Raw genomic sequence first — 23635 nt, forward strand, 5'->3', positions numbered from 1 at the left:
CTTAAGACTCTCACATCACATGGATAGTCACATTCATATTAAACACTGTTATCTACATGCAAGCTCAGAAAGAGTAATAATGTAGTGACTTAGAATTTAGACTCAGATACTAGAGAGCCTACACTGGAATCCTGCATTCCTCCACACTTCGGATGAATGATCCTGGGCAGGTTACTTAACCTCTGTGTATCTCAGTTCACAATTTTATAAAATGGTGTTTTTAACTATCTACCTTAACGGTGTTTGTGAGGATTAAATGAATAAATTTAAACTGCTTAGAATAGTGCTTGGTATACAGCAGGTTTAAAAAATCAGGTAAGTTTTTATTGTTAGCCTGATCAGATGATCAGATCAAACTAGTCGATTCTAAAGGAAATCAACCCTGAATATTCACTGGAAGGACTGTTGTGAAGCTGAAGCTCCAACAGTATGGCCACCTGATGTCAAAAGGTGCCTCACTGGGAAAGACCTGATGTTGAGAAAGACTTAAGGCAAAAGGAGAAGGGGGAGGGAGACAATGAAGTGGTTAGATAGGATCACTGACTCAACAGCTATGAATGTGAGCAAACTCCAGGAGATAGTGAAGAGCAGAGGAACCTGGAGAGCTACTGTCCATGGGGTCACAAAGAATCCCATGACTTAGCAACTGAACAAAAAACAAATGATCATCATTGTCATCACTACTGCATCATTCTTTTTTCCCTTTCATCCAGGGAAAGTGAAAGTCGCTCAGTTGTGTCCAACTCTTTGCAACCCCATGGACTATACAGTCCATGGAATTCTCCAAACCAGAATATTGGAGTGGGTAGCCGTTCCTTCTCCAGGGGATCTTCCCAACCTAGGGATCAAACCCAGGTCTCCTGCATTGCAGGCAGATTCTTTACCAGCTGAGCCACAAGGGAAGCCCAAGAATATTGGAGTGGGTAGCCTATCCCTTCTCCAGCGGATCTTCCCGACCCAGGAATAGAACCAGTGTCTGCTGCACTGCAGGTAGATTCTTTATCAGCTGAGCTACCAGGGAAGCCCAGAGAACTGAGCAGAGACAAGTTTCCTTGATGCTTATCTAGGCAAGCAGACAAAAATTTTTCTAGTCCATCTATCTTTCTGAGACAAAGTAGCATGCATACAAAACTACATGAGTATGTTTACTATAATTTATATTTAGGAGGGAGAGTATCAGGATAAATAAATAAAGCAAAAGCAGTACTAAGGTAGCAGAGCATACAGTAGGATTAACAATAGAGGGTTTCCAGTTGATAGCTGAATGAGGAATTCTACCTTACTCCACCTATCACTTATTAATTACAAAAAAATACACTCATAATAAATGATATTTAGTAAGGTTTTTCACTTAGTGTAGAACGCTATGTATATCAGAAGATTAAACTTGTTGAGGGGAATGCATACAATACCTACTTACTACCTGAACTGGCTGCCTTGTCTGTTTTGCAAGAGGAGGAGGGCAGTTAATTAAAGGCTTGAAGAATGAGAAGTATGTAATCCAAGCTTCCTGGTCGAGCACAGAACACCACCCCATCCATCCCTTGGGAACCTGAGTGCTGATCAGGCACAGAGTGCAATCATTTATCCCCTGCAGAACAAGGTAAGGCTCAGACCAGGCTTTGATACCGTGTTTCAGATTCATCCCCAGAGAGCACCAAAGCTCACTGTGATTTCCAATTGACTGCTACCTGCCTTGAGACTACTGCCTTAGGACTTTTTGTTAACTTGGTATTTTTCCTGGGGGAGGTGGGATGATACATTTTCAGCAACCAGTGCTATTTTTTAGCTGAGAAAAACACAAGATTTGCTATGATAACAGGACTATGTCAAGCTAAAAAGTACACTTAGTTGTTTCAAATTTCTTCACTCCAACACTGCCACAAAAATTAATAACTATATTATCAAAGTGCCTATAATACCCTATAAGAGATGACTAAGGTTATTAGGGTATTAACTTTTTTCTCAAGCCAAACGTCTAGCACAAACAAAAAAGCCACGTAGAATACATTTTACATATACAGTTCACACCACTGGCAAATTAAAGATGAACAATGACAACACCCATGACAAACATATGTCCTTTGCTAAAGACTAGTCAGACTACCAATTTACATACAGCTTTGGAGCTCTCAAACTTACCATAAATTATCATTTTTTCCCACAGTTGCTTAGGTCTCCACAAACTTATCCTTAAGACTAAATAGGGAAAAAAAAAAAAACTAAATAGGTTTTCCTAGTCTTAATGTGGAGGAAAGGAAACCAATGCAGAAAAAATAAGCCCTTACTAAAGTCACATGGGACTGAAGTGACAAGTGGGGAAAATTCTGAAAGATTTCAACAAATACACTGCCATTAACTTCACTACAAATAAACCTATCAAAATAAGTCAAACTCATTACAAATACAAACCATTGGAACCCTCAAAGAAAACCAATAATGGTAAGTGGACCTTGCTTCCAGTACTAAGATAAAATTTACAGTTTAAAAGAGCCAAATGACTTTAGAAAAAGAAAATATCCACACAGACATACAGAACTGAATTCACAGGTTTAAAAAAAAAAATCTAGAAAATACCATACTAAAACCCCTTGGGAATTTTCCAGAGAAAATGTGAACAAAAATTACATCAATGCTATGAACTACAAATAGGCACCTGGTATTCTGACCTGTGTTCTAAGGCGCACACAGGAGAAATATGCTGCCCTTAGCCAGAATGAGTTTGTATTTCTCCAAAAGAATCACTAAACTCTTCAGAGGAAAACTTGCTGTTATTTTAGCTTTTAAAAGTTTTCTTATCAAAACCATAAGTCCAGTTATATAACTATTAAAAAAAAAGGGGGGGGGGTAAAATAATACTCCCAAAAGTTAAAATAAGGTATTTTCATATTTTAAATGATCTTCAAAATACCTTGAAAAAATTATTAAACAAATCTGCTATTCTCCTTGGTAAGCCCACACACAATTTCTTTTTTAAGAATAAGGTGTATTTTTTTAAGAATAAGGTGTACTTTTAACTAAAAAAAAAATGGAACTTCAATAAATCAACACTGAGTATCCACACTATATAAAAGAGACTTGAAAGGCCTATGAAAGCATTCATAGACTTGACTATGGATGAGTTAGAGCTGTGACAACGTTAAAGAAAAACTTAAAAATACATCTATGTGGGATTACAGCTGGTGGTTTAAAAGTCTTTGTGGTTGCTTAGAGAAAATAATGTAAGGTAAAAATACTTCTCTATCACCTTGCCACAAAGAAAATTTATAATACTTGTGTCGTGTTATCTATTGAAAAAAGAGTTTTCCATTGCTATATTAAACTTTAAGTGCAGTGTAACCATAAGGAAATTAAAAAGCACATGTACATTTAGCTTCTTTTTTTGGTATTTCTTTCTTCAAATTAAAGCAGGTAATCAATAACTTTGATACCACCTGTTAACTGGATAACAGAAATAAACTTCAGCATGCATTCTGAATGCAGGATTTCACCATACATGGATACATGTATTATTGATATAATACAGTTGACCCTTAAACAATGCAAGGAGTTAGGGGGTTGAGATCTTTTCCATAGTAGAAAATCCGAGTGTAACTTTAGACTCAGCCCTTCACACACAGTTCCACATCCACAGATTCAATCAACCATGGATCATGTAGGACGTACTTACTGGGGAAAAAATCCCCGTATAAGTGGACCCAAGCAGTTCAAATCCATGATGTTCAAGGGTCAACTGACCACATGTGTGTATTTGACAGATACTATTGAGCAATTACTATGTACTAGGCCCGTGAACATGGTAATGATCAAGAGCGAGTGGTTAGACCAGAACTAAAAGTTTTAGAAAGTTTATTACTCACTAGCCAGGCTGAACATAAATATGCAATAAGCACCAAACTGCAGGGTCACCTTCTACTTCTAATTCACTTTTAGGTTTTATTCGGTTAAGTCCCAGGACTCTGACAAGGAGCACTAAGCATTCAAGTAGTTCACAGTTGGGGCGTATTCATTAAGGTACTGACGTAGAACTCTTAGTATACCCATCTGTTTCAGCCCCTGATGGAGTCAGATAAGATAAAAATTATATGGATAACTGTAGGGTTGCTCAAGTTTCAAAGAGAAGACCAAGCTCTATTTAAGGGGAAAAGTAAATGTCCAGAATGCCTGCATATGTTGCAATGGAAGAGAACAGAATGCAACCTGAGCATATAAGGAACTCACCAAAAAGTGACTGTTTTTGCGCCGTATCATACTGCACGTTGGGTTTTCAATCATTCTTTTTTGTAAAGAAAAACACAGTGAGAAAAAACTGCTATTTTTTCTACAGCTATGTAAGTCTCCACAACTTCATTTTCCAGCAGGAAAACGTCTCCTGCCTCACACAATCCTGAGGCAGAATACCCATCACCATGCTAGAATGGCCATTCTGATCCAAAATTTGGATTGCCTTTGAAATAGTAGCCATCGGAATTCACAGCTATTACACCACACTTCTACTGGGGATATGTAAAAAGAAAACTATAGAGTTGGGACCACATATTCCTTACAGACTTGAGGAACTGAAGGCATTCAACCTGGCCACCATTTCAACCATCAAAGATCATGTGCCACCAACAAAAAGCCTGAGAAAAATCAGACCATAAGATAGCCACATGCTGTGTTACACACAAGCTACCGAACAAGCGTTACAGAAACGATGGTCGCTCCTCAGTACAGATGTGATTACTTGCCGAAGTATAACACAGGTACTAAATAACAAATGTTTTAAATGTTCAAACCTTTTTGAATCACCTTATAAAATAACTCTAAACAATAATGGGGGGGGGGAGTTTTCTAATTCTTTCTAATTCTTGTTTAAAACAAGATCTTCATTTTTATATTCAAAGGAAAGCAGGTAATAATGGACACTTTTATCATGATGGTATGATGATGAAAATGATTTCAGAAACAGAAAATATCACTCAACAACATGGACCAGACAAGCAACAAGGATATACTGTATAGCATAGGGAAATATAGCTTTGTTTTGTAGTAACTTTAAATGGAGCTTAAGTTATAAAAAATACTATTTTTTTTTTGTAATTGCTATTTTGTACACCTGAAACTAATGTAATATTGTTAATCAAGAGGGAGTTCCCTGGTAGCCCAATGGTTACGATTCTGGGATCCCACTGCCATGCCCAGGTTTAATCCCTAATGGGAAACTGAAATCCCACAAGTAGTGTGGCATGGCAAAAAAAAAAAAAACCTTAACCAACTATACCTCAATTTTTTTAAAAAATGAAAAAAATATGGACTATTTCTTGTCCATAAACTTAAATCATAGTAGGTCATACATGAGAAATTCAATATTCTTGGGTTTTCCAGCCTGTTTTTGTTTTATATAAGAAAAATCAGTGATAGAAAATTATAAAGAAAGGTCAACTAAATTGTAAACCGCTAATTAAAAAAAATGAGCACTAGTCAGATATTTCACTGTGTATTTCAATAAACACTATCTAATTTCTATTATCTTAAGAGGTAAGTATTATCCTTACTTTGGAAATAAAGAAACCACAGCTCAGATATGTCAAGTAACTTAATGGCAGACCACTTTCTCTTACATTTTTAACATACAGTTCAATGCTGTCTTAAATAACAATTATTTATGACATATAGATTCTTTTAAACTCCATCAAGACAGACTCCAAATTATTATCTCTTATAGCACTTAACATGGTATTGCATCCCAATAGTTGAAAAAAAAAAAAAAAGAATTAAAACTAGGTTCTACCACTTATTAAGTGGCATTAATCTATAAGCTCTCAGTGTTAAAGTTTTCTCTTATAAGGATTATACCAACATTGCAAGATTACTGTGAGACAGGGTTGGTTTCTTCGCTGACAAAGGTCCATAGAGTCAAAGCTATGGTTTTTCCAGCAGTTATGTATGGATGTGAGAGTTGGACCATAAAGAAGACTGAGCACCAAATCAATGATTGATTCTGAACTGTGGTATTGGAGAAGGCTCTTGAGAGTCCCTTGGACAGCAAGGAGATCAAACCAGTCAATCCCAAAGGAAATCAATCCTGAATATTCATTGGAAGGACTGATGTTGAAGCTGAAACTCCAATACTTTGACCACCTTATACGAAGAACAACTGACTCATTAAAAAAGACTCTGGTGCTGGGAAAGACTGAAGGCAGGAGAAGGGGATGACAGAGAATGAGATGGTTGGATGACATCGTTGACTCAATGGACATGAGTCTGAGCAAGCTCCAGGAGCTGGTGAAGGATGGGGAAGTCCGGCGTGCTGCAGTCATGGGGCACAGAGTTAGGACACAATTGAGCAACTGAACAACAAAGGGTTAGTCTCTCTACCTCCACGCTGCTGTCTTGGGGGCCAGATAACTCTTTTTTTGGTGGGGCTGGGTACAGTCATGTGCACTGAAAGACGTTGCACTAGCAACGTTGCTAGTGCAACGTCTTTAGCCCTTATCTGGTAAAAAGCCAGTAGCATCCCTCTCTACCAGTGGTGACAACCAAGATTGTCTCCAGTCAAAATGACGGAGAATGGGGTACTCAAGAACCACTGCTGCAGGTAAAAGAATTATAAAAATGAACTGGAAAAGTATGTGATTTCCTCTGCTCTAGAGAATCCCCCTGAGATGGGAGGAGGGCAGAATTTCCTGAGCCAAGCCGCTAATGATAATACTCCTAAAAACAGCAATCAGCAACACAAAATTCTAATTACCTTCTGTGGTCTAGTAAAGATGGCTGCAGATTCTTGATTATGTCTCCAAATGAGAGAGAAAGAAATACCCTACCTTAAATTCAAACCACCTAGGTGACTTCTTTCACAAAAGAATGAAGCTGAAGTCATGATCTCGAACTGATAAGGCCACAAAAAGCCTGGTCCCTTGTGCTCAGAAGTCCAACTACATTAAGCCTGCCATGCTGGGAAGGCCACAAGTGTAGGCACACAGGTTGAGAGTCCCAGCTGAGCCCAGACTCCCAGCCTCCTTAGCCAGAGCAACAGACAGGTGAATGCTTCTCCAGTCCAGACCATATGCTAGCTAAGACTATCCAATGACCTTTGTTGATGTCTCACATAAGAGAAGACTTGCCAAGACCTGCTCAAATTCCTGATCTTCTAAATTTAATAAAATAGCTGTCATTTTAAGGTTTCAGATAATTTGTTTTCACATAATTTGTTATATTTTTCATTCATATACTTTTCTTCTTTTTTTTCCCCATGAGACATTTGCCTCCCCAACTTTATCTATCTATGGCTGTGCTGGCCTTCACTATGGTACATGGGTTTTTTCCAGTTGTGGCATGTATTCTCCAGCTGCAGCGTACAAGCTTCTCACTGTGGTGTCTCCTCTTGTTGCAGAGCTTGGGCTCTAGGGGCACGGGCTTCAGTAGCTGTGGTGTGCGGGCCTGGCTGCCCCACAGTCTGTGAGATCTTCCTGGACCAGGGACTGAACCCGTGTCCTCTGCACTGGCAGGCAGACTCTCCATCACTGGAGTACCAGTGAAGTTCTACTTCTCCATTAGAGATTTTCACATGTAATATCTTTAAAAGTTATCATTATTAACTCAGATGAGGTCATCCAATTTCTATCAAGACCATGTGCTACTGGTCTCATCCTCCAAAATAAAGTCCTGAGGGGAAAAAAAGAAGTCAGTCTGGATTCCAGGAACAACATAACAAAGAAGCACAAAACTTGATGGGGATAAACTCCCACTGATTTTGTTGAGCAGACACTGGAGACCTATAGTCAGGAGCAAAGGGCGGCAGGAGTCAAAAGGCAAGAGTCTTTGTTTTTGTTTTTTTAGTTTCTAAAAAACTAAAAAGCTTTTTTCAGTCTGCCTTTATCTTTCCCTTAATTGCCCGTTCACCAGAAATTAGCAGAAAAGCTCATATCTTTGTCAGCAGGATGAACTGAGGACAGCACAAAAGGCCTATGAGGGGAAAGTTCATGAAAACTCGTACAAATGGACTACCCTGAGGTCATTTACTCTTCTCAGTCCTTCTCCTCTCAGAAAACACTACAGAACCGGCGGTGAATTACGCTACAAGGAAACCACCCCTTAAAATTTCTAAGAGTTTAAAAAACAAGCCCTGACCAGGAGCGGCCTAACACAGTAGTAGCCAACAGAAGAAGTTGACAGCAATTCAGGGCCAGTGGCTGTCTGACCTGAGATCAAGCCTTTCCTCTCTTAAACTCACTCAGACCAACACAAGCCAACGTCTGGCTGTTGGCCATTCCCTAATCCATATTATTAGACTAAGTGGATAATATTCCTTCCCGAAGAATTATTAGCTTACTAGCTAAAATAAGTATTTGCAGCAAGCCATAAAATGGTTATATAAAAGACATATAATACACCAAACAACCCAACCACTAATGCAGAATTAGTGGATTAGATGCTCCAAGAATGAAGAGACCGAGGGGGATATAAGTAGTATGAATTCAGAAGAATCTATGGAAAAGAATCAAGTGGAGGGACCTCCCTGATGGTCCAGTGGCTAAGACTCCACATGTCCGATACAGGGGGCCCAGTTTGATCCCTGGTTGAGAAAGTAGATCCCAAGAGCCGCAACTAAAGATTCCTCATGCCATAACAAAGATAGAAGATTCTGAGGGCCATAACTAGGAACTGGAGTAGCCAAATAAATATTTTTTTAAAAGATAATCTTAGAGAAAAAAAAAAAACAGAATCAAGGGGAAATACTGAGTATGAAAAGAAGACATCAAGATAATAGGAGTTTCAGAAAGAAGGAAAAAACAAAAAGGTTCAAGAAAACAACAAACATACTAAGAAACAATGAGAATAAATTTCCCAGAGTTAAAGAGAGAAGTCAAGATTGAAGTGTGTCAAGAGCCAAACATACAAGAAAAAAGCTCATTCCGAGAAAGGCTAAGTGTGAAAGTGCAAATGTTTAGTTGCTCAGTCATGCCTGACTCTGAGACCCCATGGACTGTAGCCCGCCAGGCTCCTCTGTCCATGGGGTTTCCGAGACAAGAACACTGGAGTGGGCTGTCATGCCCTTCTCCAGGGGTTCTTCCCAACCCAAGGATTGAACCCATATCTCCTACACTGCAGGAGAATTTTTTACCATCTGAGCCATCAGGAATATTAAGAAGACTGTGTAAGTTTGATAGTACTTTTAAAAGTTTACATGTAATGCAGAAATATCACTTTTGGAAATCCAGAAGGAATACCTAGTCATTCAGGAAAAAAAACAACCCTATATGCCAAAAAAATGTTTTATTGCAATACTTACTATGGTAAGAGGAAAACTCCCAGATACAACCTAAACACCTAACAACCAGGCAATAATTCATGGTTTAATGATAGATTTATAGTTATCGTCATAGTGTTGAAAAGAGGGTATGTCTAACAAATTTTACTATTTGAGCAGGATCAAAAAAATCCAAACAACATGAGAAGTTTACATTAAAGCTACTATGAGCATTTAATTTTCTAATTATTAAAACTGAAAAGTTTGCTTTTAAAAATCTGACAAGCTTGGTAGCTTGTGTGATAATGTTTAGCCATTATCCAGAAACAGCCAACAAAAATTATATTTCACACAGAATTTACAGAAACATTAGTTTCTGAAAGTATTTACAGTATCTTAATACTAAAGGAACGCATAATATACCTACTTTTTATTAAGCGGGAGTAGCTTATGGCAGCTTTTGGACTTTATAACTAATAAAATACTGTACGGAAAATTTCAACATCTACTCTGCCAAAGAAAGTACTTGGTCTTATTTCTACCAAGTGCTTTATAGTTTTATCATTTTCATTAGCTCAGCTCCACACGAGACTTCTGCCCGCCTTGATTTCTGGAAGGCTGCCCCAATTCTTCTCTCCCAGGCCTTGTTGCCAGGGTTGCAGCTGCACAACCAATTCTTATTAAAATGTAAGTCTTTGAAATGCAGGTCTATGGAAAGGGACATAAAGGATTTCATTATCTTTTCTCAAAACTCACAGCAAGGATTACACCCCCACCCTTTCCAAGCCATACCACCACTTAGCAGTCTTCTCCATCAACTCACACACCAAATATAATAAATGCAGCAGCTGTTTTAAATAACTCAAATAACTCATAAAGGAGTAGAACTGCTTAATAACGAACTTAATGTCTAGCAAAAAATACTTTTAAATGACTTCAAATACATATGATGCATAATAATTATTTCAAAGTGACTTACAGTGAGTATGATGTAATTATACAGCTGGATACTCACACAATGTGAGTAATAACACTTCTAAACACTACTACTAAATAATTCTAAAGAACACACATTTGCAAGACAATACACACTTACGTGATGATAATTTCAGAAACTTCAAGTTAAGAAAAAAACTGCAAGTGATTTACTCAAAATGTAAAATACTTTATTAGCTCTTAATTTTGTTGCAGAACTACTCATGCCTCTAAAATTTTCTTCTAAAAGAAGAAAAAGACTGAAGAACAATTTGCACTATTTTTCCTTTTCTTTCTAGAGTGTCATGTACTTCTGTGCTCTGGATAAAATCCCCTGCTTAAACACTGCTTAACTGTACTTTAAAAGACAATTTATGACTAAATTCATCTTATGAGAAAAGTTAACACAGGACTGTCACGATCAGGAAGGTAAACTGTTTTCAATTAAAAGTATAAAGAGTGGTTAGATAGTCTGTTGCAAAGTAAAATTGAGGTTTCTTTTAAAATTAAAATGTAACATTTTTAATGCTGATACACCACTGAGATTCTTGTAACATGCAGAACCTTCAAATTTTAACTATATTAGAGAAAAGAAGTAAAGTTAGCAAAATTCATTGGGGTTAATATAGCTAGCCTATTCCCTGGGCGTTTTATTCATGGTTAAATAAGAAGAAAAAAATAGGGGAGGCAGAGACCCTTGAGGATCTCATTACATAACACAGACCTGAAGTTACAGCAACAAATCACACTGGGGGAAAAAAAAAAGATAAATAGTTCTAAAAAGTGACCACTTGTTGCATTTTTGATGACTGAACTGAAATTAAGTAAATGTACCAGATAAACTATAAATATATAAGTACATTATAATGATTTTAAACTTGTTAAAAATGCTGCCTGAGATCAATTCATGTCCATTTTCATGGCTACTATCAAAAAAATAAAACAGACAACAACAATGTTGATGAGGATGTGAAAAAACTGAAAGGAACCCTGGTGCACTGTATAAACTGGTAAAATTGTAAAGTAGTGCAACTCCTATGGTAAACAATATGGAGGTTCCTCAAAAATTGAGAAATAACTCTTGTATGACGCAGCACTCCCACATCCGGCCGTATATTCAGAAGAACTGAGGGCAGGATCTGGAGGAGTGTCTGTACACCCGTGTTGTTACCAGCACTATTCACATGAGAGGCAGAATCAAGACAAATGTCCTTGAGCCAATGAACAGATAAACAAAATGCGATATATACAAAGTATTATCATGATATATACATACAGTGGAGTCTTAAAAAGGAGGAAATCCTATCACATGGATGGATGAAGCTTGAGGATATTATGCTAGGTGAAATGAACCAGTCATAAAAAGACAGATGCTGTATGATTCCACTTATATGAGGTGTAAAATAGTCAAAGTTGTTTTGTTTGCTTTTCTTTTTGGCCACACTGCGTGCATGGCTTGTAGGATCTTAGCTCTCTGACCAGGGACTGAACCCAGGCCCAAGCTAAAATAGTCAAATTCACAGAAGACAGAGCAGAATGGTAGTTACCATGGGCTGGCAACGGGAGGCAAAAGGGAGTTGTTTAACGGGTATAGAGTTTCAGCTTTGCAAGATGGAACAGTTACAGAGATCTGTTTCTCAACAATGTGACTATACTTGGCACTACTCAACCACACACTTAAAACTAAGATGGCAAATTCTATGTTACATGTTTTTTACCCAATAGAAAACATTTTTAATGTAATTGGAGGTCTCACCCTTACAGATTTTCATGAGTTAGTAAAGATGAAAAATGGAATGAACTTTTTTTTAAACTAAGTACCGCATATTAATCTGGGTTTTTGCTTGTTTTGGTCAGGTATGTAGGTAATACACCATCATGGTGTAAAACTCAAAGGAAACAAAAGTAAATTATGAAAACTAAATTTTCTTCTCATCATTATCCCTAGCCACAAAAATTCTCTTCCCAAGACACAGCTGCCAATATTAGCTTCTGGTATAGCTGTTCATAGAAGTTCTAATAATATACAAGAATATAAATATATATTTTTTCCTTTAAAAAACATTTTCATGGGACCAAATACATTATTTGTCACCTTGCTTTTTCATTCAACTCTTTATCTTGGAAATCAGGCAGTTTCAGAAACTTTCCAAAAAACTAGCCCTCTGTTTTGAAAGGCTGTATTTTATCTTACAGGTGTAAACCGCTGTCAACAGGTGGGAAGTTGTATTGTTTCTAAGTTTTTACGACTACAATCATGCTACAAGAAATTATCTTGTAAATTCACAAATGTGGGATATGAGACAGTGGGACTTATCTCTAGGATAAATTCAAGCAGTGAAACTGATGAATCAAAGGGTCTGTTTATATAGTTTAATCTGGGGGAGGCATTTTAAGTTTTGACAGATATTTTCCAAATCTTCTAAGAAAATGTACATACGTCCACTCTAACAACCTATCAGAGGGACTTCCCTGGTGGTCCAGTGGTTAAGAATCTGCCTTCCAGTGCAAGGGACATGGGTTCAATCCCTGGAACTAACAGGCCCACATGCTACAGACTCAATGCAGCCAGAAATAAACAATTAAAAAAGAAAAAAGGCAACACATGAGAACATCTGTTATTATCAATCGTAAAAGGCTCCCCTAACTCCAGCAGTTTAAAGGGAAAAAAACTCTTTCTTCCCTGAAGTGGAGAACTAAAAATACACACCAGTATATCAGGTAAATATACTGAGTTCCATAAAATTAAAATCTACAATTTTGAGTAAGACTACAAGGGTTGATATGCAGCCTAAGAAAAGCACTCATCCTAACAATCTCCAGCTAAGTCTTGGCTAGGCCTCTGCCAGTCTCACATTTCTTTCCTCAGAAATCCACTCTTATCTATAGTTTTTGACCCAAATAGCTTTACTTATATCAGCATTATAGTTACGATTTTTAATCAAACTGATTTAACTGGCCTAAGACAGTAACTGTCTCCATTTTGGTGGATAAATCTCTAACTCTGGCAAAGTATAGAAATCAATCAGTATTAACAGTCATGTGCTATTAAATACATCTGTAGTAACATTATCGTACTTTATGCTCTATCTACCAAGATATTTGAAAGACAAGAAAATTTGATATGCTAAATTTCCAAGTTTAATTTATTAAGCTTTTCAGAATTATACATTTTAAAAAGATTTGTTCACTCTACTGATAAATCTGCCTTGTTAACTGCTTGAAGTATCTGAGGGAATCAAAGAAAAGTTAAGTCAGAAGGTCTAAAGATGTTAAATAATTAGGTATGAAAGTGCTGCAATATTTAAGAAGCAATATTTACTCTCTCTTATTGGGCATTAAAAGCCAATGACATAGACAGCACTGAACTTTTTAGTGAGTTTTACAGATCAACTTTTTATTTTTTAGAGCAACTATGTTTAAAGAGCACTACAGAAATAGAAAACCACGGGAATATGATCTTGGACAGGAAATGTCTATCTCTACCTTAAGATTAACACGTTTCATTTACTATCATTCCCTACAAGCATTTTTTAGCAAACATGTGCACTAAAAACATTCACAAATATTAACAAATAGTAGTAATAAATGAAAATAGGTATACTGCATGACCTCTCTTCAAAGAAGAAATGGATGTCTTCCATCCATAAAGCACAGAAGAGTGTATTTTCTTACGCTGCCAGAAAATACTCCTTAATCAAAATCAAAGGAGGGCTGCTTTTTTGATTTCCTCATGGAAATCACAGCCTTTCCAGTAAGGACATAGAGCAATAGCTACAATAAAACCCAGCTGCTGTGGCAAGGCTTATTATATATATTTGTGTTAGTTGCTAAGTGGTCCAACATTAGGGTTACCAATCCTATTTACATAAGCATGGCATTGCCCCTCAGATGGCAGTTATTTCTGGGTACTTATACCTGGACCATTAACCAAAATACTAGAGATTTAATATCACTTTCTATTCCCTTAAACTAAAAAAATTAATCAAACTTTCAACAATATTTTCTAGCTATAAATAAGGACAGATATCTTGGCTCCCATTGTCAAAATTGAAGAGCTAATATCATTAATCTATGCCCTCAGAATCACCCAAGCTCCTTCTTGATTGATATTTACAAGTTATAGGAGAAACCTGGAGCCATTCAGAGGCATTGTTTAAATGAATATCCTATTCAACCTTCGCAGTTTAAAAATTTTCTGTAATGTACACATTTCTTCATTCTTTCACATTTGGTGAGCAAATTATTCCTCGTGTGTGTGTCTGTGTGTGTGTAATTCCTAAAACCACCTGACAGTTTCAGGTACACTAGTACCCTATAGCAAGGTGCTATCAAATCAGAATAAAAATTATAGGATGAGAAATCAGTCACATGAACAAAAAATCAGAAAACCACAATTTAATATTAAACATGTATTTTCTGGATTTTTTTCCCTCAGTAAAATTAATATAACATTTCTCTATCACTAACGAAAACATGCTATCAAGATGCCTCACTAATTAGATAATCAAAAAATCAACTTATTCAACATATATTTGCCGAGCTCCTAATATATGCTAGGCTCACATATTTAAAAAACAATATGTAGATGTAAGTCAGCAAATTATAAAGTATAATAAACATATTTTTAAATGCATACTAATAAATTTACCAAAGAGGTAAGTTTAAAGACTACCAGAGATTAAAATGGAAACAGTGTAAGTAGATAGAAATAACTGAACTTTTAATTTTGAGCAATTATGACATGGCAACAATCAACGCTTTGAAATATGGCCCTTACAGATGTTAAAACAGAATTTTTAAAAATTCTTAATAAAATACAAGTAAATTGATCTCTTTAACATTTGATTTATAAAGAAAACCAAAAGGCTGGCTTCATGCTCAGTAGTGAACCCTGTAGATGTTCCAATTAATGTAATGTTTTGTGAAACATCACAGGCATTAAATTAATGAACAAGACAAGATGCTCATTGTAATCACAATGTTCTATGAGTTCCAGCCAATGCAGCTGGGAAGCAAACAACGCAAGATATAAAATCTGGAAAGGATAAAGCAAATTATGTCTCACTACAAATAAGGATTGCACTCCCAGAAAAGCTAAGTGTATCAGAAATTCTAAATGAACTTAATTAATGGGTTAAATTTATCAAAAAGTAATATCTTCCTAATGTTAGCAATACATAGATAAATTTAAGCTGCAATAACACACTAAGGAGGCAGCAGAGCTGAGGTTAAGGACACAGACCTCAGAGTCAAACAGGTATGAGGTGAAATCTCAACTCTACTACTTCCTAGCTGTATAAACCTTGATAAAAGTCACCTAGTGCCTTTAATTTTCTCAAGTGTAAAAATGAATATAATTTATCAAACAGTTAAGATAACGCTGAAAAGTACACCAAGCCTGTCATTTAATGAAAGACATTATTATTCATAGTATCAATAATAGAAAGCTACATGTCCCTTCCATAAATAAAAGGTATCAGGTTAAACATACATGAACTTTTCTGAAATCTAAAAAGTACAAAATTTCAAACTATACCTGGCCCCAAGATTTGCAATAAAGGATTGTCCTGTACGCTTCTCATGTCTTCTTGTGAAAAAAAAAACAATAACACCACACTACTGTTTTAAAGGTCAGCCAAAACCCTGGCACTGCACAACTATTCGTTTACGGTTCCAGAGGAGTCAGCGGTTCGGCAGGCGTCTCCCACAAAGAGCTGAATCAGCACAGATGATGGCTATTCCTTTTCCTCTAGGACCAAACCTCAGTGAAGAACCTATCCATTAGGAGGGTTGTTCTGATACTGTCAGCCTCTTTCTGTCACACTAAGCTCCACCAGTAATGGTCCAGATTACATATTTGTTTACCACCTTAACTCTTGTACTTAACCTGAAAAAAAAATCAAAGAAACGATTGCATTATCTGCCACCTTGCACACCTGTATCAGAGACTTGCCTAATTCACAATCCAAGTCTTAGCAAGTCCTTTGAGTTATCATTTTATGGTAATAGAATAGGTTATAATAAACATGTATATGCTATGATGTATATGTTCCAACACTTTGGCTACCTGATGCGAAGAACTGACTCACTGGAAAAGACCCTGATGCTGGGAAAGATCGAAGGCAGGAGAAGAAGGGAACAACAGAGGATGAGATGGCTGGATGGCATCACCAACTCCATGGACATGAGTTTGAGCAAGCTCCAGAGTTGGTGATGGTCAGGGAAGCCTGGCGTGTTGCAGTCCATGGGGTCACACAAAGAGTCGGACACAACTAAGCAACTGAACTGAACTGATGCTGTGACACTCTGGAACTTATTGGCTCATGTAACTGAATAAAGTCTAGGTATACCATCTGGAAAAGGAAATGGCAACCCACTCCAGTACTCTTGCCTGGAAAATTCCATGGACTGAGGAATCTGGTAGGCTACAGTCCATGGGGTCGTAAAGAGTCGGACATGACTGAGCAACTTCACTTATACCATCTTTAGGGAAGACTTGCTTCAGCATCTCAACAAAGGTGATCAGGGTGTGTTTCTGCTCTGTCTCCTCCTTCCCTGTTGGCTTCTTACTCAACTGACTTTCGTTTTATGGTTGGAAGATAGTTGCCGGGCTGAAATTCAGCAGGAAAAAAAGTACCTTGATCCCAGTATTTCTAGCAAATGTCCACAAAGATCATTCTGATAGGTTTATATCATATGTCTGCCATGACTGCCAGAGGTTAAGACACATGTTTCATTCCTACATGAAACAAAGTACATTATAGCTCAACTTGGTGATCTGAACTTATTCTACTAAATAATGACATTCAGTTCAGTTCAGTTGCTCAGTCGTGTCTGACTCTTTGCGACCCCATGAATCGCAGCACACCAGGCCTCCCTGTCCATCAACTACTCCCAGAGTTTATTCAAACTCATGTCCATCGAGTCGGTGATGCCATCCAACCATCTCATCCTCTCTCGTCCCCTTCTCCTCCTGCCCCCAATACCCCCCAGCATCAGGGTCTTTTCCAATGAGTCAGCTCTTCACATGAGGTGGCCAAAGTATTGGAGTTTCAGCTTCAACATCAGTCCATCCAATGAACACCCAGGACTGATCTCCTTTAGGATGGACTGGTTGGATCTCACTGCAGTCCAAGGGACTCTCAAGAGTCTTCTCCAACACCATAGTTCACAAGCATCAATTTTTCGGCGCTCAGCTTTCTTCATGGTCCAACTCTCACATCCATACATGACCACTGGAAAAACCATAGCCTTGACTAGATGGACCTCTGTTGGCAAAATAATGTCTCTGCTTTTTAATATTCTGTCTAGGTTGGTCATAATTTTCCTTCCAAGGAGTTAAGTGTCTTTTAATTTTATGGCTGCAATCACCATCTGCAGTGATTTTGGAGCCCCCCAAAATAAAGTCTTACACTGTTTCCCCATCTATTTCCTATGAAGTGATGGGACCAGATGCCATGATTTTAGTTTTCTGAATGTTGAGCTTTAAGCCAACTTTTTCACTCTCCTCTTTCACTTTCATTAAGAGGCTTTTTAGTTCCTCTTCACTTTCAACCATAAGGGTGGTGTCATCTGCATATCTGAAGTTACTGATATTTCTCCCGGCAATCTTGATTCCAGCTTGTGCTTCTTCCAGTCCAGTGTTTCTCATGATGCACTCTGCATGTAAGTTAAATAAGCAGGGTGACAATATACAGCCTTGACGGACTCCTTGTCCTATCTGGAACCAGTCTGTTAACATTACTGAATTAAAAATAATGGTTCAAGCACAACATTCAACTTTCCCTATCTTCTTAAAAAGTTACTACCCCCCATTTATTCACAGAACAACAATGAGAAAGTAAATTCTTCCCTGAATATAAATCATTTTGAAGGATTCAGAATGTATTAGCAGATTACAACAAAGGCTTATGATATTCCTTAACAAAGTTGAAATCAAAACTAGATTTTCAGGAAGAAAACAAGGTTCTTATTTCACTTTTTCAAGATTATAATAGCAGAATCTAAAGAAAAGATAAACAACTGCATGGATATCTTGAGTTAGAGGAGGAGGAAAGGTGGTTTTAACGAGTTTTAAAATAGAATCATTTTGGGGCTTCCCTGGGTCCAGTGGTTAAAACTCCACTTCCACTGCAGGAGACACAGATTTGTTCCCTACTTGGGGAACTGAGATCCTGCCTGCCACCAGAAGCAGCCAAAAATTTTTTTAAAAAATAAATAAATAAATTTAAAATAGAATCAGCTAAATACTCCATCCTGTGACTCAAGGCTCCTCAAAGACACTAGATCATCATCAACCCTCCTTCCTCAATCCCTTACACAAAACCAGGTCCTAGGAACAGAACAGAGATGCAAACGTCAGGAAGTCTTTTTGTCAACATGCACTGCAAAGCCAAATGCAAATTATTCCTCATTTATGACATTCTTACTATCCATGTCCCTCATTCCTATAATTAGCACAGAAAACGGAAAACGATTCCATCTCTATTAACAAAGAACATAGCAAAACCTATGAGATTAAAAGCCAATTTTCAAACATATAGGAGAGGAGCTGATTTTCATGGCAAAGGTGAATAAAAACAAACAGCAAACTGAGTAGAACTAACCAGCTGAAAATGTGTTACACACAAGTCATCTTAAATCAAAAGCCAACCTTTACTAGAGGAAAGCAGTGTGGTTAAAGAAATGTGCATAGAAAGAGCATAATGACTTAAATCTATGAATTGACTTTCCAAATCCTCTCCTGTTCAAATACTTTAGTTCAGTAAATGTACAATGATGACTTTTTAAGAAGACATAAATGTGTCAGACACAACAGGGACATAAACACAGTCCTTGACATCACAAAGTTTATAATGTGCTACAAAGTCAAGACACACAAACATTACTAGACAGTTCAGAACATAATGACGTATAAATGCCAGTGGGTAAAAAGAAAGAGGAGAATCAAACGAACTGGAATGATTTCCACAACAAGTAACAGAAAATCTAAAAGCAAAACTGCTTAAACAATAAGACAGTGTACTTTATCACATAATAAAGGAATCTACTGTGAAGATGATTCAAGGAGTACTGAATGTGGCCCAGTTCTACTTCTCTGTAATTCTTGCCTCTGCCCTTCTTTAGGAAAGGGAATGACCCTTCAGGCTGGCAGCACAAGATCGACATCAGCTCCAGATGTCACACTCAAATAAAACAAGCTCTGGAGGAGGGACCACTTCTTTTCCTTTTTCTCAAAAGCAAGAAAACCTTTCTCAATAGCTTCTCTCTGACTTTCCTTTTATTTCCCATTGGCCAAAACTGGATCTCACGCCCAGACCTTTGGAACAATCACTTCCAAAGGCAATGAGACCTACATAATGAAGATTACACTGGATGCTGTAACTATGATGACCATCTCTTTAAAGATGGCTGAATATATCAAGAAAGACAAGCCTTGGAAGATGTGTGATTTGGACTGGTGAAAAAAAAAAAAATGACAGAAAATACATAGGCAAAGGAAGGGATGTGTCTAACTGAAGAAGAAAGTCAAATTGCAAACATACATTAAACACACTGTTAGCGGTAAAGAATTCTCTTAAACCATGCTGGAGTCATTTTCTGTAACACAAAAATTAGCTTACTATTTGACAGTCAGTAAATACTAAGCATGCAGGAGGAGTAGCCCTCTCTTTATGGGAAGGATTTAGATTAATCACCAGTGGGGGTAGTCAGACTCACCACTCACTCCTTTCAAAAGAGCTATCTCTGGGTTGAGAACATTCTGTATTATGCATACAGATGACTGCAGACTCACTGTCAGTGGGAGCTGTTCCTTGACGGTTTCTTTTCATTTGGGTTCGAGGTTTTACTCAAAAATCCACACACTCACAGCTGGTCCTATCTGCAAATGAAAGCATGCAATTAGGAGGCAAAAAGCTGCCGGGAGCAATTCCTTCCCCCACCCCCACCCACCTATGATTAACTGATCCACGTGAAAACCGAATTTAAATACCAGATTCACTGAGTCCAATGTTCAAACTAAGCAACTTATACTTCAAAGGGTGTAATGTGCTTATTACACAGTTACCACCCTTTCCCATCATGTAAGTTTATTGTCATGTCCACAATATACCAGGTGCAACTCCTGTGTGCCGGGTGGAATGCAATACACATTTGTGTTTGGTGGCAGCCCACAGGGCTGGCTTACACAGGGCGCTAAAGCAGAGCTCCCGACATTTATAAATTAGAAGCCTTCACATAAAAATCAAATGATCTGACCTCTCTTGGAGGAAAAAAAAAAAAAAAACCAGAAGATCTGGCAACACTGGGCCCACTTTCCCACCTGGTGATAATCTGCTGGAGCTGATCAGCAGCTAATCTTTCAGATGGGACATGGGTTTTGCAGTTCTCCATACATGTCATCACTCTCTTCTATCATAATCCAGCTCACAATTATCTGTCTGGAGTCTGCTGGCATCTGAACTTGCAAACTCTGCTATATATTTATAATAGCTCATGGGAAATATTTATTACTATCAAAGCCAAGTCTGTTTTTCTGCCTTGTGGATACAATACAGCATAAAAACAACCACGTTGGCTCTGGAGGTCGCTAGGTTTGAGATCTAATTCTGCAAGTAACTATTTACATGATCTCAGGTCTATTCTTAACCTAAAATATATATTTCTTCATTTATAGTCCTCCAAATAAACATATAAGCACTTAAAACAGTCAACAAACAACAGGTCTAAAATCCAACATGTCCAGGCGGAACTGGTAATCCCAAATCCACTGCTTTCTGACAGTCTTTCTCATTTCAGTAAACTGGACTGGAATCCTTGCAGTTTCAGTTCTAGACTCAAACCTCAAAAGTCTTTATCGTATACTCTCCCTCATCCTCCCCAAATCATCCAAGTGGCTGATTCTCTAGATATATAATTTGAACAGATTCTAAGAGTCTCATAAAAACCATAAAAAAACCCCAGCAATTCCTCCCTCAGAATCAATTACTTTCTTGAAACTGCCTATAAATTCAACTATTTAAATAATGATAGCTTGAAATTTCAAGGTCCCATATTGTAAGGAATATTTAGTATTTCGTAAAAAGAAAATACTGGGGATGCTACATATCAAAATGACACATTACATTTTATAAGTTTATACATTTCTTCAAAGCTAAGCTGACAGTGAACTGGGTCATTATGCTTAATTTGAATAATTAAGAAATCAGAAAGATGACCAGAACTAATGGAATGAGTTTAGGAAGGTTACAGATACAAAATCAATACTCAAAAATCAATTCTTTTCTACAGAACATTTGTTCACTTACTCTATACCCCAGCCATTACATTCCTAGGTATTTATCTAAGAAAAATTAAAGTGTACGTCCACAAAGCAGCTTTATTTTTAAGAGCCAAAAACTAGAAACAACTCATCTTTCCACCAACAGATGTGTAAATAAACAAAATATAAAGCCATTTAATGTAATACTACTTGCAGTAAAAAATATTACACATTCATTGAAATGAATGGATCTCAAAATTATTATGCTGAGAAGCCATATCAAGAGTATATAGTATAGAATCCATTTATATAAAATTCCAGAACCACAAGTGATAGAAAGCAGTTCAGCTGACTGCCTAGGAACAGGCAGGGTATGTGGCCAAGAGACAAGGAAAGGCCTACAAACAGCTGAAAAGAAACTTTTGCTGGAGATACTTTTATTACATTGAGTGTGGTGATAGTTTCATGGGGAGGTGGGTATGTGTGTGTGTGTGTGTGTGTGTAAATTAGTGTGTGTGTGTGTGTGTGTCATGGATGTGTGTGTGTGTGTGTGTGTGTGTGTAAATTAACCAAATGGCATACTTTCAATATATGTAATTAATTTTAAGATAAAGTAATTCATTGCAAGTTAGTAATTGGTAGCAAGACTGATTAATATGAAAAATAGAACCCTTTTAATGCATTAAGTTTGAAAATCATGGCCACATGTACACCCGAAACTAACACAACATTGTTAATCAACTACACTCCAATATAAAATTAAAAAAAATTTTTTTAGAAAAACTAAAAAAGAAAGAAACGGCCACAATCTTTTCTCTCTTCAGAAAATAACTCTTTCAAAAGTATAATATCTCATGCATGTAAATCAATTAAGTCACAATACATCCTCACACTGAACATAAAAAAAAACTCAAAATGACTTAAAAACTTAAATATAAGACACCAAAAACTTCTAGAAGAGAAGAGAGGCAAGACATTCTCTGATATAAATCATACCAATATTCTCTTGGGTCAGTCTCCCAAGGCAATAGAAATAAAAGCAAACTAAATAAGCAGGACCTAATCAAGAGCTAAGTCACTTCAGTTGTGTCCCGCTTATAAGCTTTTGCATAGCATAAACAAAACAAAAAGACGATCTACAAACTGGGAGAAAATATTTGCAAATGATGTGACCACTGAGGGTTTAATTTCCAAAATATATAAAGAGGTCATACAACTCAACAACAACAAAAAAACAAACAATAAAAAAAGGACAGATCTAAACAGACATTTCTCCAAAGATATACAGATGTCCAACAGGCACATGAAAAGATGCTCAACATGGCTAATTATTAGAGAAATGCGAACCAAAATTTCAATGAGGTATCACTTCGCACCATTCAGAATGGCCATCGTTAAAAGTTCTACCATTAAAAGATGTTGGAAAGGGTGTGGAGAAAAGGGAACCTTACTACACTTTTGGTAGAAATATAAACTAGTGCAGTCACTATGAAAAACAGTACAGAGGTTCCTCGAAAAACTAAAAACGGAACTACCATGTGACCCAGCAATCCCATTCTTGAGCACATATGCAGACCCCTTTGTTCACAGCAGCAATACTCAAAACAGCCAAGACACTGAAATAACCTCATGCCCTCTGACAGGCGGGGAGATAAAAAAGGCGTGGTGTGAACGTACAATGGAGTATTACTCGGCCATAAAAAGGAGCAAAATGTCATATGCAGCAACATGGACAGACCCAGAGATTATCATATTAAGCAAAGTAAATCAGAAAGAGAAACACAAATACCATACGATATCACTTATATGTGGAGTCTAAAATACAACACAAGTGAACATATCAAAGAAACAAACAGACTCACGGTTACAGAGAACTAGTGGTTATCAAAGGGGAGGAGGGATGGGAGAGACTAGTGGTTACCGAGGGGGAGGAGGGATGGGAGAGCAAAGGACTGGGAGTTCGGATCAGCAGACACCAACTATTATATACAGAAAGAGTAAACAATAAGGTCCTACTGTACAGCACATGGAACTATATTCAATGCCCTGTGATAAGTCATATTGGAAAAGAATATGAAAAAGTATATATGTGTAACTGAACCACTTTGATGTACAGCAGAAATTAACACAACATTGTATATCAACTACACTTCAATAAGAAA

At 37.2% G+C, this 23635-nt stretch overlaps 1 protein-coding gene across 6 annotated transcripts in view; it reads right to left on the reverse strand.

The window, feature by feature from the left end:
- CDC42SE2 (CDC42 small effector 2) overlaps positions 1-23635 on the reverse strand; it is a 108235-nt gene that overhangs the window by 58465 nt on the left and 26135 nt on the right. For 3 of the 6 annotated variants that reach the window (XM_043912179.1, XM_043912180.1, XM_043912181.1), the window contains exon 2: positions 19931-20093. The exons of 1 other annotated variant lie outside the window; for it this stretch is intronic. The gene's annotated coding sequence lies outside the window, so the exon portion shown is untranslated. The remainder of the gene's footprint in view (positions 1-19930; positions 20094-23635) is intronic. 2 more of the 6 variants (XM_043912182.1, XM_043912183.1) reach the window with 1 other exon arrangement.

The sequence above is a fragment of the Cervus elaphus genome, chromosome 9 (assembly GCF_910594005.1).
Source record: "Cervus elaphus chromosome 9, mCerEla1.1, whole genome shotgun sequence".
In the NCBI taxonomy this organism is placed as follows: domain Eukaryota; kingdom Metazoa; phylum Chordata; class Mammalia; order Artiodactyla; family Cervidae; genus Cervus; species Cervus elaphus.